Source organism: Salmo salar, chromosome ssa17 (assembly GCF_905237065.1).
Source record: "Salmo salar chromosome ssa17, Ssal_v3.1, whole genome shotgun sequence".
NCBI lineage: Eukaryota > Metazoa > Chordata > Actinopteri > Salmoniformes > Salmonidae > Salmo > Salmo salar.
Genome location: NC_059458.1, coordinates 52,038,100 through 52,053,042, shown reverse-complemented (window position 1 = coordinate 52,053,042; position 14,943 = coordinate 52,038,100). Strand labels below are relative to the sequence as shown.

The 14,943-nt window shown below is 42.9% G+C and overlaps 1 protein-coding gene across 1 annotated transcript in view; it reads right to left on the bottom strand.

Moving 5' to 3' along the window:
- The window catches only part of LOC106576044 (synapsin-3), a 137,846-nt gene that overhangs the window by 26,822 nt on the left and 96,081 nt on the right, over positions 1 to 14,943 (bottom strand).

Here is a 14,943-nt window from a genome sequence, read left to right as displayed (position 1 = left end):
TCCACAAGCTTCCAACAAAAAGTTGGGTGAATTTTGGCCCATTCCTCCTGACAGAGCAGGAGGTTTGTAGGTTTGTCAGGTTTGTAGGCCTCCTTGCTCGCACACGCTTTTTCAGTTATGCCCACAAATTTTCTATGGGATTGAGGTCAGGGCTTTGTGATGGCCACTCCAATACCTTGACTTTGTTGTCCTTAAGCCATTTTTCCACAACTTTGGAAGTATGCTTGGGGTCATTGTCCATTTGGAAGACCCATTTGCGACCAAGCTTTAACTTCTTGACTGATGTGTTGAGATGATGCTTCAATATATCCACATAATTTTCCTATCCCATGATGCCATCTATTTTGTGAAGTGCACCAGTCCCTCCTGCAGCAAAGCACCCCCACAACATGTTGCTGCCAACCCCACGCTTCACAATTGGGATGGTGTTCTTCGGCTTGCAAACGTCCCCCTTTTTCCTCCAAACATAACAATGGTCATTATGGCCAAACAGTTCTGTTTTTGTTTCATCAGACCAGAGGACATTTTTCCAAAAAGTACGATCTTTGTCCCCATGTGCAGTTGCAAACCGTAGTCTGGCTTTTTTAATGGCGGTTTTGGAGCAGTGGCTTCTTCCTTGCTGAGCGGCCTTTCAGGTTATATAGATATAGTACTCGTTTTACTGTGTATATAGATACTTTTGTACCTGTTTCCTCCAGCATCTTCACAAGGTCCTTTGCTGTTGTTCTGGGATTGATTTGCACTTTTCGCACCAAAATACGTTAATCTCTCGGAGACTGAACGCGTCTCCTTCCTGAGCAGTATGACGGCTGCGTGGTCCCATGGTGTTTATACTTACGTACTTTTGTTTGTACAGATGAACGTGGTACCTTCAGGCATTTGGAAATTTCTCCCAAGGATGAACCAGACTTGTGGTCTACAATTTTTTTCTGAGGTCTTGGTTGATTTCTTTTGATTTTCCCATCATGTCAAGCAAAGAGGCACTGAGTTTGAAGGTAGGCCTTGAAATACATCAACAAATACACCTCCAATTGACAAAAAGTATGTCAATTAGCCTATCAGAAGCTTCTAAAGCCATGACATCATTTTCTGGAATTTTACAAGCTGTTTAAAGGCACAGTCAACTTAGTGTATGTAAACTTCTGACCCACTGGAATTGTGATACAGTAAATTATAAGTGAAATAATCTGTCTATAAACAATTGTTGGAAAAATTACTTGTGTCATGCACAAAGTAGATGTCCTAACCGACTTGCCAAAACTATAGTTTGTTAGCAAGAAATTTGTGGAGTGGTTGAAAAATGAGTTTTAATGACTCCAACCTAAGTGTATGTAAACTTCCAACTTCAACTGTACTCTGTTTAGGTGACACACATTGGCTCATAGATTGTTAAATGGACTAGGGTTGCAGAATTTGGGTAACTTTCCCAAAATTCCCTAGTTTTCCAGAAATCCTGGTTGGAAGGTTCCTGAAATTAGCAGGAAATCCAGAATTTTTCAACCCAAATTTCTGGAAAACCAGGGAATTTTGGGAAAGTTACCGGAATTTTACAACCCTAAAATGGACTCCTCAATGTATCTCTCAATTCATAATTTAAATTCCAAAGAATAAGCTACATACCGATCAACAGTAACTGACCATTTATGGTAGGTATCGCCCTTTGTGGTAGGTATTTCCATTTTTTTAAATGGAAATCTCCATGTGCCAGAGAAAATAACATTCACTAAGCCTCAGACGCAAGCTGAGTCATTTTGTATTTAGTACATGTGAGCTATGCAGCAAGGAGACACCTGATATAACATGTGTATGAGAATGACTGAGGACAGTGGTTTCCCTGTGGGGGCCTGTCCTAAAATGACAGAGGAGATTTTGGGCGGGCAGATTTGTGTCCGCCAACTCTGTCTGGATGTATAATCTGCGCACCTCCCAGTCATTCCCATCAATGTGGCAATGACGGGAGACACTGTGTAGGGAAGAGACCACATCCTATCTCGTGAGGTTACACTGGCAGCACAGAACATCAGAAGGAGGAACAAATAAGTCAAGACACTAAACCTGGCATAACACCATCTCAGGCTGAGACATGAGCTCACTGTTTTGTATCGCTTCACTGATGACTTAAGTACACTGTCAACTGCTCATCTTCAGTAGTTATGGTAATACTCGGGGGAGGGGGGGGGGCATTTGTTTAAACAATCCACCAAAGACAAGTATTACAAATTATTATATTATTACAGACTGTATGGGGAGTTGTTTTTTCACACACTATGGAAACTATGTTATTAGTCCAGACTGTATTACAGTAGTGATTGATATATCCTTTATAGGTTTTTCAGCAAAACATCCACCCAGAGATTCCTATCCATAAAATATCCTTGGTGGGCCTTTTGTACATTTTGATTTGTCTCAGCTTTTGTTTTCTCACAGCTGCATGAATTACTGTACTTGGCTTTCTTGTCCCCACCCGAAAACCATTAACAATGTGTTCAGTATGGTAAAGTAATTGACAAAACACACACAAAAGCTAATTATATGGCCAGTGATTTCACCAGTCTAGGTTTGGTTTCACAACATGAGGTTGCCGTCATTTACAGTAACACACCAGACGACCAGGTCTGGTACCTAATGGACATACTTCAGGGAAGCCCATCCTTCGGGCCAAAACACTCAGTCTATATATATTCTGCGTGTGAATGTCAGACAAGTGGATCATTTAGGGCCGAAGGCTGTTGTGAATCACACTTCCCTAACCTCCAAACACCTCTGTGTCACATTCTTAAATCCCCCCACTCCCCTCGCCTCACTCAATTATTAAGTTCAGTTGAACGTTGGGTTGTTGGCATGCAGACAAATTAGGTAAAACATTGAAGAATTTTTTTGAACCAGTCTATTGGGCCCATGGAATTTTCCACAAACTAAAGGGCAGCACTTCGAACTGAGAGGGGACATGAGTCATCCAATGACCCTGCCTTTGCAGGTGTCATCATGTTGGACCGAGGATAATTGTCACGTAACATCTGTGCCCAAATAGCCATCCTTACTGAATCACCACAGTTATAATGGAGGGACCTAAAAAGTTATTTGACCATTATAATTGCCCAATGATCCTTGTGAAGTAGGGGCGTGGCACTAATATAATGTACAATGTAACAGTGGTACTGTAAAACATTTATCGTAAAACTTCATATATTGGTTGGCAATTAATAAAACAATGAGCGGCTAGACAAAAAGGCAATCTGAGAGTTGAGGGTGAAAGGTCACACAAAAAACATTCTCCACAACATTAGCCAGGAGAGAGGCCAGATGGATAAGTACTTAGATGTACATTGTAAATATGTACTTATATCAAGCTATGATATGAGGGGGTAAAGTCATTTTAAGGGGGCGCATCAATTATCCAACACAACACATGGTGCATCCATCCCCGCATTTGTATGATCTCTTAATTTTTATGATGGCCGCTCAAAGCTGCCACATCAAGGAAGCGGACAGCAGCGAAAAGACTTACGCAGACGAGGAGAGGAGGAGAGCTGGGGGACCCTGACCCAGGCCGCTGTTCAAAAAGATCTCCTGGCATCGAAACCAAAGACAGCCTGTCCACATAAAACCCTGCTCAAAGATTAACTTGGCCTTGAGAGACAAACGAAGCACACGCAAATTACTGACTGTAATCACACACCTGGCCTGAGTGGATTTGATATGCCTCTTTGAAATCAGCATTGCAAAACCTCAGAACTATTCCCGTACTATATAGGTATGTGCTGTAGTCACTAGAAAGTGTTCTGTGGATTGATGAAACCTTTACAAAATCAAGATGAAACCTGAAAGTTGTGGATTAATATTTTACATTGACATTTTAAACAGATGAGTGAATGGATGAATAACTACATATACCAAACCAGACTGTCAGAACATCCTCTTGTTCATCAGGTTATTCAGTGGTTTCTCTGAGGTCTTTAAATTGTGCTGGTGTGGTAAATGTACAAGTGTTTGGAGCTTCAAGAAAACACTTAACCTAGAGCCAACCATCTATCATCGCCATTTTCAAACCCACACTCAAATGTACACTAGATCCGAGGGATTTGTCATCTTTGTAAGTAAACCACTGCACTTCATCATAGCCAAGTCACTACACAAGATAAACGTGCCACGGCCTTTGAAGTTGTACAAATTGAATTAAGCCGTAGACATAACACACCTCTCCCAACGTGACACCGGCATGACACACTGTTCCCAGAAGACAGAGAGACCAGACGACACACTGTTTAAGTTGTATATACAGTAATGGTAAGCCTTGTGCTACCGACCAGCCACCGCAAACTATGCATTGGATGCTCAGTGTATCACATCGTAAGCCGTTACAGACTGCTAATGGGGCATGATAATTATGGTCATGGAATTCAGGGTCATCTGGCTTCCATTAGGATCCATCCTGATCCGAGTGTGTTTCCATGAGGGAAACATCTGTCTGGAAAACAGACAGGCAGCCTATTTTCAGGGATGGAAGTTTCCAGAGTGGAAGTTTCCTCAGAATACCGAACACCAAGTTTGTAATAGAGATGTATTTGATGGTGAAGAGTCTGAACACTTTGGCAAGGCACCTGTGAATGGTTCAAGGGTTTCGAAGAGAGAGGCAAGGAAGATGTTAGAAGTAAGCAATGTCCGTGGCACTTCTAATTGAGGCAATGGCTGGCCATTCAGAGATATTTCAAAGTAATCTTCGGACATCTGCACAGTGTTCTGAGGAATACACTGACAAATGCTGAGAAAATACTGGGCATATGGACACGATTCATGCTAAGTCTTACTGTATGAACACCTTTAGTTCTAACTGGTGCTCTAATCGAGGAATCAGAATTGATATGAAAGGGAACTCTTCATGCTACCTACTCCAGTTTCCCTTCAAGCCATGATCGAGCAGGTGTTAACCAATATGATTTAATAACAGAACATGGCCACTACTTCACTCAGAGTCCATCTATTTTAGGTAAACACAGATATGAGTGTAGGTTATGTAATACCCCCCAACGCATAGCCTAAGTAGAATAGACACTACCACTACCAAAACAATTGCTATTTCAATCCAACTTTACTGTGGTGGTGCAATAATAGAGTCATGCAGCAGGGCTATTAGTGCTAATCAATTCACTAACATAGCTACATTTCAGCTGACGTCTACATTTGAAAAAAGTGAGAACCAACATCAATGGGACAGACAGGGCCTTTGGCAGAGCCAGTCCTGCAGAAACGATTAGCGCTGCAGGGCATTCCTCTCTGTCTAAAATGGAAAGAGATGTCACATTCCCATTTTCCAGGGTTAGAATACAGTATACTGGGTCTTTGGAAAAGCGGCTGTGGAAGAAAGGAGGCAATGTATGCAATTACACCCTGCAAAGTCACTTGATCCTGGGATCGGGGAAGCTGTGAACCTCTGGTCATTGGCCTCTTAGAGGAGGCATACATAGAGAAAAGATTGGTTGATAACAGAAAATTGCACTTTTATTGAGTTCTAGTTCAAAACATTATGTTTCTGACTGAAAGGTCTTCAACGGATGGTCTGGATAAGGCATAAAACCAGTTTTGCCATCAGCTTCATGATACATCCCATCAGTTTCATGTTCACAACATGATGCAACATGATGACAATTATTATGTAATTACTCATACCTCTTCTCATGATGCAGTTGCTGATTTCTCATGTCTCGATTTATGATGTTTAGAAATTGCAGTAAAAGTTTTTGGAAAGTAAAATGTTTTTTCTATAAGCTTTGTCCAGAAGTTGAACAATTTGAACAACTTTCCCTATTTCGTACAAGCCCATAAACACATTCCATGACAGATTGCTGGGCGTTTGTCTTTGCACAGCTCTGATGGGTTTTTTACTTTATGCTAATGAAGCAACGGACAAATAAAACATTCCAAAAGTCAATTTGGCATCGGGAGTTTGGAGCAGATGGTCGAGGTCCTGGTGTTGATAGAACAGATGACTGGCATCACAAACTTTGTTTACTCAATTTAAAATGGGGTTCAACAGGCAATTTGCCTTGAGAGGGTTTAGAAAGTTTAATTGAAAGTCAGAGAGGTAGGCTTTAAACACCTGGTAACAGTAAATTATCCAGTTTTGCAAGCAGGGTTAAGATGTGATAGGACAGCCAAAATGTAATACTCAAGTATCCCTCCAAAACGCTGATCAATGAGGGGACTCTACAGACGTACAACAACAAAACAATTTAGTTATAGTGGCAAGTGAGGGAACTGGGAAATGTATTATAGTGAAGGCCTAAATGAGGAGCAAAGGAAATGGTTTTGAACTCCCCCCCCCACACCCAGCCCTTAAAACCACCATTCCCTCTAAGACTAATACACTGTAAAAGCCAAATCCATATCCAGAGCCATAAAGTGGCCCAATGGATTAACAAATAAGAAGAGAAGAAAGAAAGTGGGCTAAGCAAATGAAACAAGGCTGGGACATAGAACAGGTGCTAATACTGTAGAGTTCTATAGGCCTCTGGAAAGTGACCGGTTCTTTCTCTATTAACATCTGTCCGGATGAGGAAGTACAGGACCATAGAATCAAGAATCTCCCAGCTAGAAGGGAAACAAGAGTTGTTCTGACACGGACAGGAGTCCCGGGACACACAGTGGCTGTAGTAGAGGGTGTTGGCCCGGGGGATTTATCGAACAGGAAGAGAAGGGCTGTTGGGAAATCCACCACTGAGTGGCCACTCAGACGTCGCAGTCCGCCACTCAGAGTTAAATGGGAAAGCCGAGGGCTGAAGAAAGACAGTTTACAGTTTGGGACTCTGCCTGTAGGTCCTCCACTCACTAGAATTCAGCAAGGATTGTTCTTGCGTGCATACAACTACAGTATAAATGGTGTTGAGCTGAATTAAATGAGTCTAGATAATGTAAGACTGAATCTAAAAATAAACATTGAACCAATTGGGTGATTCATGGCATCGATCACCTGCAATAGATTCACTGAGCTGAAAGTCGTATTGTACATGTGTTATTGATTATCACTTCATGTTTAACCTACATTACTGTGTATAACACATACACAGCATTATATAGCCTGATAACATGCAAGGCCCATTACAAGGTTATTAGCACCTCAGGTGGTGTGAGATAAGCTTAAGGGAAGGGTGAGAGCACTCTGTTTAATTGATGACGTTGTTGTTACCATTCGTGCTAATGCTCACTGTAGGAAGCGTGGGGCAAGATTTAGAGCTTAAACAAGCGTGAAAATATGATTGGATATACAGTGCCTTCGGAAAGCATTCAGACCTAATCACTTTTTCCACGGTTTGTTACGTTACCACCTTATTCTAAAATGTATTAAATTGTTTTTTTCCCTGATCAATCAACACACAATACCCCATGATGACAAAGCAAAAAAATATATAATTTAAATGACGCTACAAGCTTGGCACACCTGTATTTGGGGAGTTTCTCCTATTCTTCTCTGCAGAGCTTCTTAAGCTCTTTCAGGTTGGATGGGGAGCGTTGCCGCACAGCTATTTTCAGGTCTCTCCAGAGATGTTCGATCGGCTTCAAGTCCAGGCTCTGGCTGAGCCACTCAACAACATTCAGAGACTTGTCCTGAAGCCACTCCTGCGTTGTCTTGGCTGTGTGCTAAGGGTCGTTGTCCTATTGGAAGGTGAACCTTCGCCCTAGTCTGAGATCCTGAGCGCTCTGGAGCAGGTTTTCATCAAGGATCTCTCTGTACTTTGCTCCGTTCATCTTTGCCTCGATTCTGACTAGTCTCCCAGTCCCTGCCGCTGAAAAACATCCCACTGCATGATGCTGCCACCACCATGCTTCACCATAGGGATGGTGTCAGGTTTCCTCCAGACGTGACGCTTGGCATTCAGGCCAAAGAGTTCAATCTTGGTTTCATCACACCAGAGAATCTTGTTTCTCATGGTCTGAGAGTCTTTAGGTGCCTTTTGGCAAACACCAAGTGGGCTGTCATGTGCCTTTTACTGAGGAGTAGCTTCTGTCTGGCCACTCTAGCATAAAGGCCTGATTGGAGGAGTGCTGCGGAGATGGTTGTCCTTTTGGACAATGCTCTTGGTCGCCTCCCTGACCAAGGCCCTTCTCCCCACGATTGCTCAGTTTGGCCGGGCGGCCAGCTCTAGGAAGAATCTTGGTGGTTCCAAACATCTAACATTTAAGAATGATGGAGGTCACTGTGCTCTTGGAGACCTTCAATGCTGAAGAACATTTTTGGCATCCTTCCCCAGATCTGTGCCTTGACACAATCCTGTCCCGGTGCTCTACAGACAATTCCTTGGTTTTTGACTTGAACTGTCAACTGTGGGACCTTATATAGACAGGTGTGTGCCTTTCCAAATCATGTCTAATCAATTGAATTTACCAGATGTAGACTCCAATCAAGTTGTAGAAACATCTCAAGGATGATCAATTGAAACAGGATGCACCTGAGCTCAATTTCGAGTCTCATAATAAAGGGGCTGAATACTTATGGAAGGTATTTCTGTATTTTATTTCTAAAAACCTGTTTTCGCTTTGTCAGTATGGAGTAATGTGTGTAGATTGCTGAGGATTTAATTTTTTTTAAATCAATTTTAGAATAAGCCTGTAATGTAAAAAAGTGGGAAAAGTCAAGGGGTCTGAATACTTTCCCAAGACATTTACATTTACGTCATTTAGCAGACGCTCTTATCCAGAGCGACTTACAAATTGGTGCATTCACCTTATGATATCCAGTGGAACAACCACTTTACAATAGTACATCTATATATATTTTTTTTTGGGGGGGGGGGGGTTAGAAGGATTACTTTATCCTATCCCAGGTATTCCTTAAAGAGGTGGGGTTTCAGGTGTCTCCGGAAGGTGGTGATTGACTCCGCTGTCCTGGCGTCGTGAGAGAGCTTGTTCCACCATTGGGGTGCCAGAGCAGCGAACAGTTTTGACTGGGCTGAGCGGGAACTGTGCTTCCGCAGAGGTAGGGAGGCCAGCAGGCCAGAGGTGGATGAACGCAGTGCCCTTGTTTGGGTGTAGGGACTGATCAGAGCCTGAAGGTACGGAGGTGCCGTTCCCCTCACAGCTCCGTAGGCAAGCACCATGGTCTTGTAGCAGACACTGTACATAAGCCATCAAAAGTTATGGTCATTTCGTGCAATATTAGCTCTACCCTCTGACCTATACTGTATTTCACAAGATTTATTTCCAAGCACGTGATCATACACAAGGCAGTGCATGCATGTCGATGTTGGCTCTTACTCTACCTCACACCTGAGGAAAACAATAGAAGGAACAGGCAGCTCCTTTTGGCAAAAGAGGGAGGGGAACCTTCTGCAGACTATACAAAGCCAGAGCCCAAATGTCAGCACAGCCACTTCTTTCAATGAAGCCCCGGTACAGAGGAAGAGAGAGAGAGAGAGAGAGGGAAGAGAACATCAAGGGGGAAAATATTTTGGAACAGCTGGATGCGGCACACCCCGGCTCTATTTATACCGGCAGAAGGGAGCGAGAGAGCCAACCTCTGCCGTAGAACCAGTCCCGGGCAGCTGGCCGCCTCGCTTTTGATGTCTCACTCAGACCAAACCCTGGCCGGGCAGCTCCATCCTTATAGCCCGGGGCAGAACCACTTTCTCACCTGGAAAAGGGCTCCGTTTAGCATGGTGAAGGAAACGGTTTGTCTAGAGAACAACATCGGAGTAGAATAGTGGTAGGGTCGCCTGGCCTGACCTCTTTTTACCCAGGAAGAGCTGGGTAGGGCATACTGTAATAGAAGGAGTGACAGGGAGTCACTCAGGGAGCTACAAGCAATTGCAAGTGTGGTGTGAGCGCTTTGAGTGTGGTTTGAGTATATTGCTTCATGTCCAGTAATGCAATAAATGGAGGGAGTCTTCCCAGTGTGGCTATACGCCCTCTCTCTAAAGACAACATTAATCATTATTGGGTGACGCAAAGGCACTCTCAAGCTGCTTTCTCACAATCTGCACTTTGTATACTGTCCTTTATACACAACCAAGTCTAATATCTTGCTTTTAAACTGAATTTACAGCCACCAATCCCCCCAATGTATACAACACTTACAGCCACTTTATGGGCAGTTGAAGGAATAAGACAAAAACACTGTTCCATTATAATGCTGAGACTAAACATTTATCGAAACTCTCTAAAGGACATAAACGCATTCTTCCTCTAAAAAGGCCTAGCCATCCTCAGTCTCCCAAACACCACCATCAATTTGAGGACAGTTAGAAACGTTATTGTGAAACAGCACAATGTTCCCATGATGCTGTGGGTAAATGTTTGTGCAGGTTCTCCTGCGGTGCTGAGGGGAGATTCCAGGCATCAGTAAATCTGGACATGGGATGAGCTGCGGTACCTCACACAGCAGTTTGTCCGGTAACACCGCGGTCAACCACGGTCAATCGTGGTCCACCTAGTCCACACACCCCATGGGCCATGGTCTGGCCTGGTTCACCATTACCAGAGGGGGCGCAGAGGACGAGCCAAGCACAATGACAGCATGCTGATGGATAATGGACAATACTCCATAACTCACAGGCCACAGTAAGCCCCACACCCTCTTAGATCACCACTGACAATGGTTCAATCGCTACCACAAAAATGAAGTCCGTGTGTTAGGGTTGCTGCATGTATGCCATGGGTCCTTGTAAATGCAATACATAGAGCTACAATATCCACTATCTACGCAACATAATGTAGTGAACACATTCAGTGTAATTATAGTAGTGGGCAGATATTAATACCATTAAGTCATATGATATCATAGTGACCACATGCTATGGTATGCGTTTAGGGAAAACAACATGTCTATATTTAGGTTCCCACAATTCCCTCAGAGACATATGGTTGTCTCCACGCAGTGTGACATCTACATCTGGTGAACCCACGGCCCTCCAACCTCCCTGCCCATGAATCACTGGTCTCCAGTCCATCCATCATCCTTGACTGATTAGCTAAGCCCCCTCCTCCCACTCACCTTCCCTTCCTCAATTGTTTCTGGGAAGGGATGCAAGAGGAAACACACGTACTGGCCCATTTTAAACTGCCAGTGGAATCCTACTAGAACTAGATGCCAATGAATGCATAGGAGCACAGTACAATAACACACTGTTTGAAGCTAGCAGGTAGCCTAGCGATTAAGAGCATTGAGCCAGTTACCGAAAGGTCGCTGGTTTGAATCCCCTTGCCGGCAAGGTGGAAAAATCTGCTGTTCGGCCCAGGTAACCCCCAACAACAACTAATCCCCAGGCACCGATGATGTGGACGTCGATTAAGCCAGTCCCCTGCACCTCTCTGTTTTAGAGGGGTTGGGTTAAACGCGGAAGACACATTTCGGTTGAATGTACTCAGTTGTACAACTAACTAGGTATCCCCTTCCCCTTCCGTGTCCCTGGCATGTCGCAAGGATGAGAAGGCTAGGCAACAATATAAAAACACCCAATGACAGCGATTCCAGTTACTCATAAAACAGTGTACAATTACCGGGTTTATCTTCTAGTTTGACAGCACATAGATCATTGGAATGGTAAACCTAAATAATTCCGATCAGCCCTTTCAGTGGTCAGTCAATGAGACAGCCTTATATGACCAAAGTAAATAGGAAAGTCATTTTTACTGTGCTCAGCATAGGACTGCCTGTTACCGCGACTACCCTGCATTCCCTTAGCCTCCTGGAATTCTAAGGAGCTATTTCCATGCTGTCATGCTTCCTGTGTATCCCAACTGCTGTGCGGTGTCTCATTGTCTCATGGCGTAATGCAACATAGTAATTTTGGGGGTTTCTCTGACTCTGACGGTTTGACAGTTCACCAAATATGTATTGTACAGTATGCAAGGGAGAGAAGAGGGATTCTGGCACAGAGCAGTGAAGCGGTGTGGTTGTTACTTGGCCCTAGCGTGTCAGAAGTCACTGACCGTTCATCATACTTTAACTACTAGCGGATAGGAAGTAGATCCTAGAGTAGCTTCACAATCAACAATGGGCATCACACTGCGCTGACACATCAGAGATAGAATGCTTTGACTTTTATCACACAAGAAGTGGCTTCCTTCCGATTAAAGATTGATGCCCAACACCTAATATCTTCACTCACAAATTAAGTCCGACACCAGTTGACTGAATGGAGGGTTTGTTTGACCTGCAGGACCAGACGTCCAGGAAGTTTCAATTAAATAATCTCTCACTTACCCTCTATTAGTCTCACAGGCCTGTTTGGCACGCAGGGATAATGTCTACCAATGCCTAAATCCACTGTATGTGTGGGTGAGTTAGCCTAAGTGAATTCACTCAGGCCATTGTGTTTGGTTAGGGGGATGGAATGTAGTGTAAACTTGAGCCTTGTCAACCTTGATTGGTTTTACTACCATACACTATGTACATTGCTCATCTCATATACTGTAGTATTTCACATGTTTTCTTCAAAATAAACAGCAGTAAAGCAAAAAGGGGGCCATGTCCCACTTAAGCACTATGGCATGTAGGAGAGGGAGTAGCGTAGGAGAAGCAACAGGCAGGAACCCCAGTGAGTCATGCACATTTGGATGAAATCCCCCACCCTCTCTCGGGCGCTGCTATCTTTTCAACTTTCGCCTCTTCCTGCGTCTATTTAACGGCTTGTCAGTCACATGAAAGGTATTTCCTCTGAGTCACCGCCTGGTCCCTTTTGTCATTACAGAACCACAGAACCACACATACTGTAGAGCCTTCAAACACCTCTTAGCGCACAATGCCTTCCCAGGCTCCCCGAAGGCTGGCTGGGCAGCTCGCACAAAATAACAGGCATTTTTTCTACACATAGATTTTTAGAGATGAGATTATGCGCCTGCATTTTGCTTACACTATGTTGGCCTACTTAAGGACAACAACGTTTCCAGAAGGTCCTATGACGTTTTTTTTGTGTAAAGGAAAGATGGGGTCATATGGAAACGTCATGAGAGATATCACAAAGAGATCATGCAAGGCCGCGCCTCCCTCATTATGCCATTCTCTTAGTCACAATCTTTTTATATAAAGTGACTTCAGAAATGTTAGATAATAACTATAAAAAGTTACACTGACAGAGGCTTAAATTGAGGCCAAGGTGACATAAACAAAGAAACAAAGACGTTATGTGGTTATTGGAGTATTTGTTTGAAGAATCCTCAGGGACATCAGATGGAAATGGTGGACACCACCCTGATAGAGTTGAGAAGCTCAGTTAAAAGAAAATGATAAACGTCACTGCTAACTACCCCCCCAGAGAAACCTAATAAGTCTCCAATCTCTGACCCGACAAGGAATGCAACAAATATGATGACTCCGTCATGTTCCAACCTGACAATGGCTCAACAGAGGTTATGTTATTAATGGTTAACAATGGCCTCCTGTTTTCTTTGGATGCTCACCATAAAGTTCTGACATGCCATCTGCATATAAAAAAATGGATCTGATAAAACTGGACTTTAGCTGTGGTCATCTGATTCTATTCTGTTCCAAAGTTAGTCATACACGGCTTGTTTATTTTTGTCTAGAGGAAATATTCCAAGAATTTCCAGGATATACGTACTGTACATGTATCCCTGAACAAACACAGGCTGATTATATAGGAAATAGTGCTCAGGAAACAACGGTATAATTCTGAAATAATAAATTAATAGAATATTTATTTGCAGTGTGCCTCTTACTGTACAGTCATAACATGATCTGCGTATGACAGACACACTTTGCCAACAAATACGTGCTTCTCTGTTGTTAAATGAAATAGGCAGACAAAGGCCTACTGCATGCGATGCACTGCTGCACACACCACTTGTATGTCTTTATGGGCCATATAAGCTAAATGAAGGTGAAACTGCAAAAAAATTATTTGGGGGACAATTTCTGTGTTGTTAGCTGATTGTAATAACGTCATTTCCACCACACTTGCCTGCTGGGCCTGTTCCTATTGAGGTTAACGAAGAGCATTCTAAAAGGTGTTGAGGGGCTATAGGGTCATAGTTCATTAGCCTGGGATTACTCTGGCTTTGTTAGATAATTCTCAAACCTAACCCCTAATGTGGCTCCACAGATCAGCTTCCACACACAGCGATATCTCCACTCAGCTTTCTGAACCCTTACATAAAAACACAAAGGGGAGAAAAAACAGATTAAACTTAATTTGTCTAATTCTAGAGATTGTAGCCAGCGTGAAGGATTTTTCTATCGCTCACACTGGGTCACATGAAAAACACGCTTCTCTCTCTCAACTTCAGCATGAGAAGCTTTTGAAAATGAGACTGGTTGTGAGACTAATGCCAATACTCAGAGGTGATTTGGAATGTCTTTTCAAAGGTATAAAAGGGCTCTGTGGTTCTCACATTAGAGGTGTATTCATAAGAACACACTGTTTTATACAACAGGTGCAAAACGGTCTAGAGGCCATGTTGTTTTTGACTATATGAAAAAGTAAGGTGTAAACAAACGGAGTTCATTACTGCCTGGAATTGAGCCTTGATCACTGACCAGAAAACGCTACAGACATTCACAGAACACAAATGGACATTTAGTGGTGAGCCTGGAAAAACCACCAAACCATGTCTTTCTGATACACCCAAAGGAAACCCTAATTTGTACATGTTGCTGTTTCACTGTTAAAATAAACAAAACATGGTAATAACAACATAAAAACAAATAAGTGCCAAGTTTCCCATTAATTACAATAAATAAATGCTGTTTGAATGTATGAAACATTACATCAGGCTCATATGGTTTTCCATTCAATGAGCAATTTCCAGCGGTTTTTACTCAGACTGGAATGTTTTATGGCTGACAAAAGTGAAAGGGGGAAAAATGATATTTTAATAAAAATAAAAAAAAGAGACAAGCATTGTAAAGTCAATTCCAATATGTCATGCATCTGTTATTCTTGATGACATCATCGACGGCTCGAGTCGTGATTGGCTGTCGTGTAGCGAAAT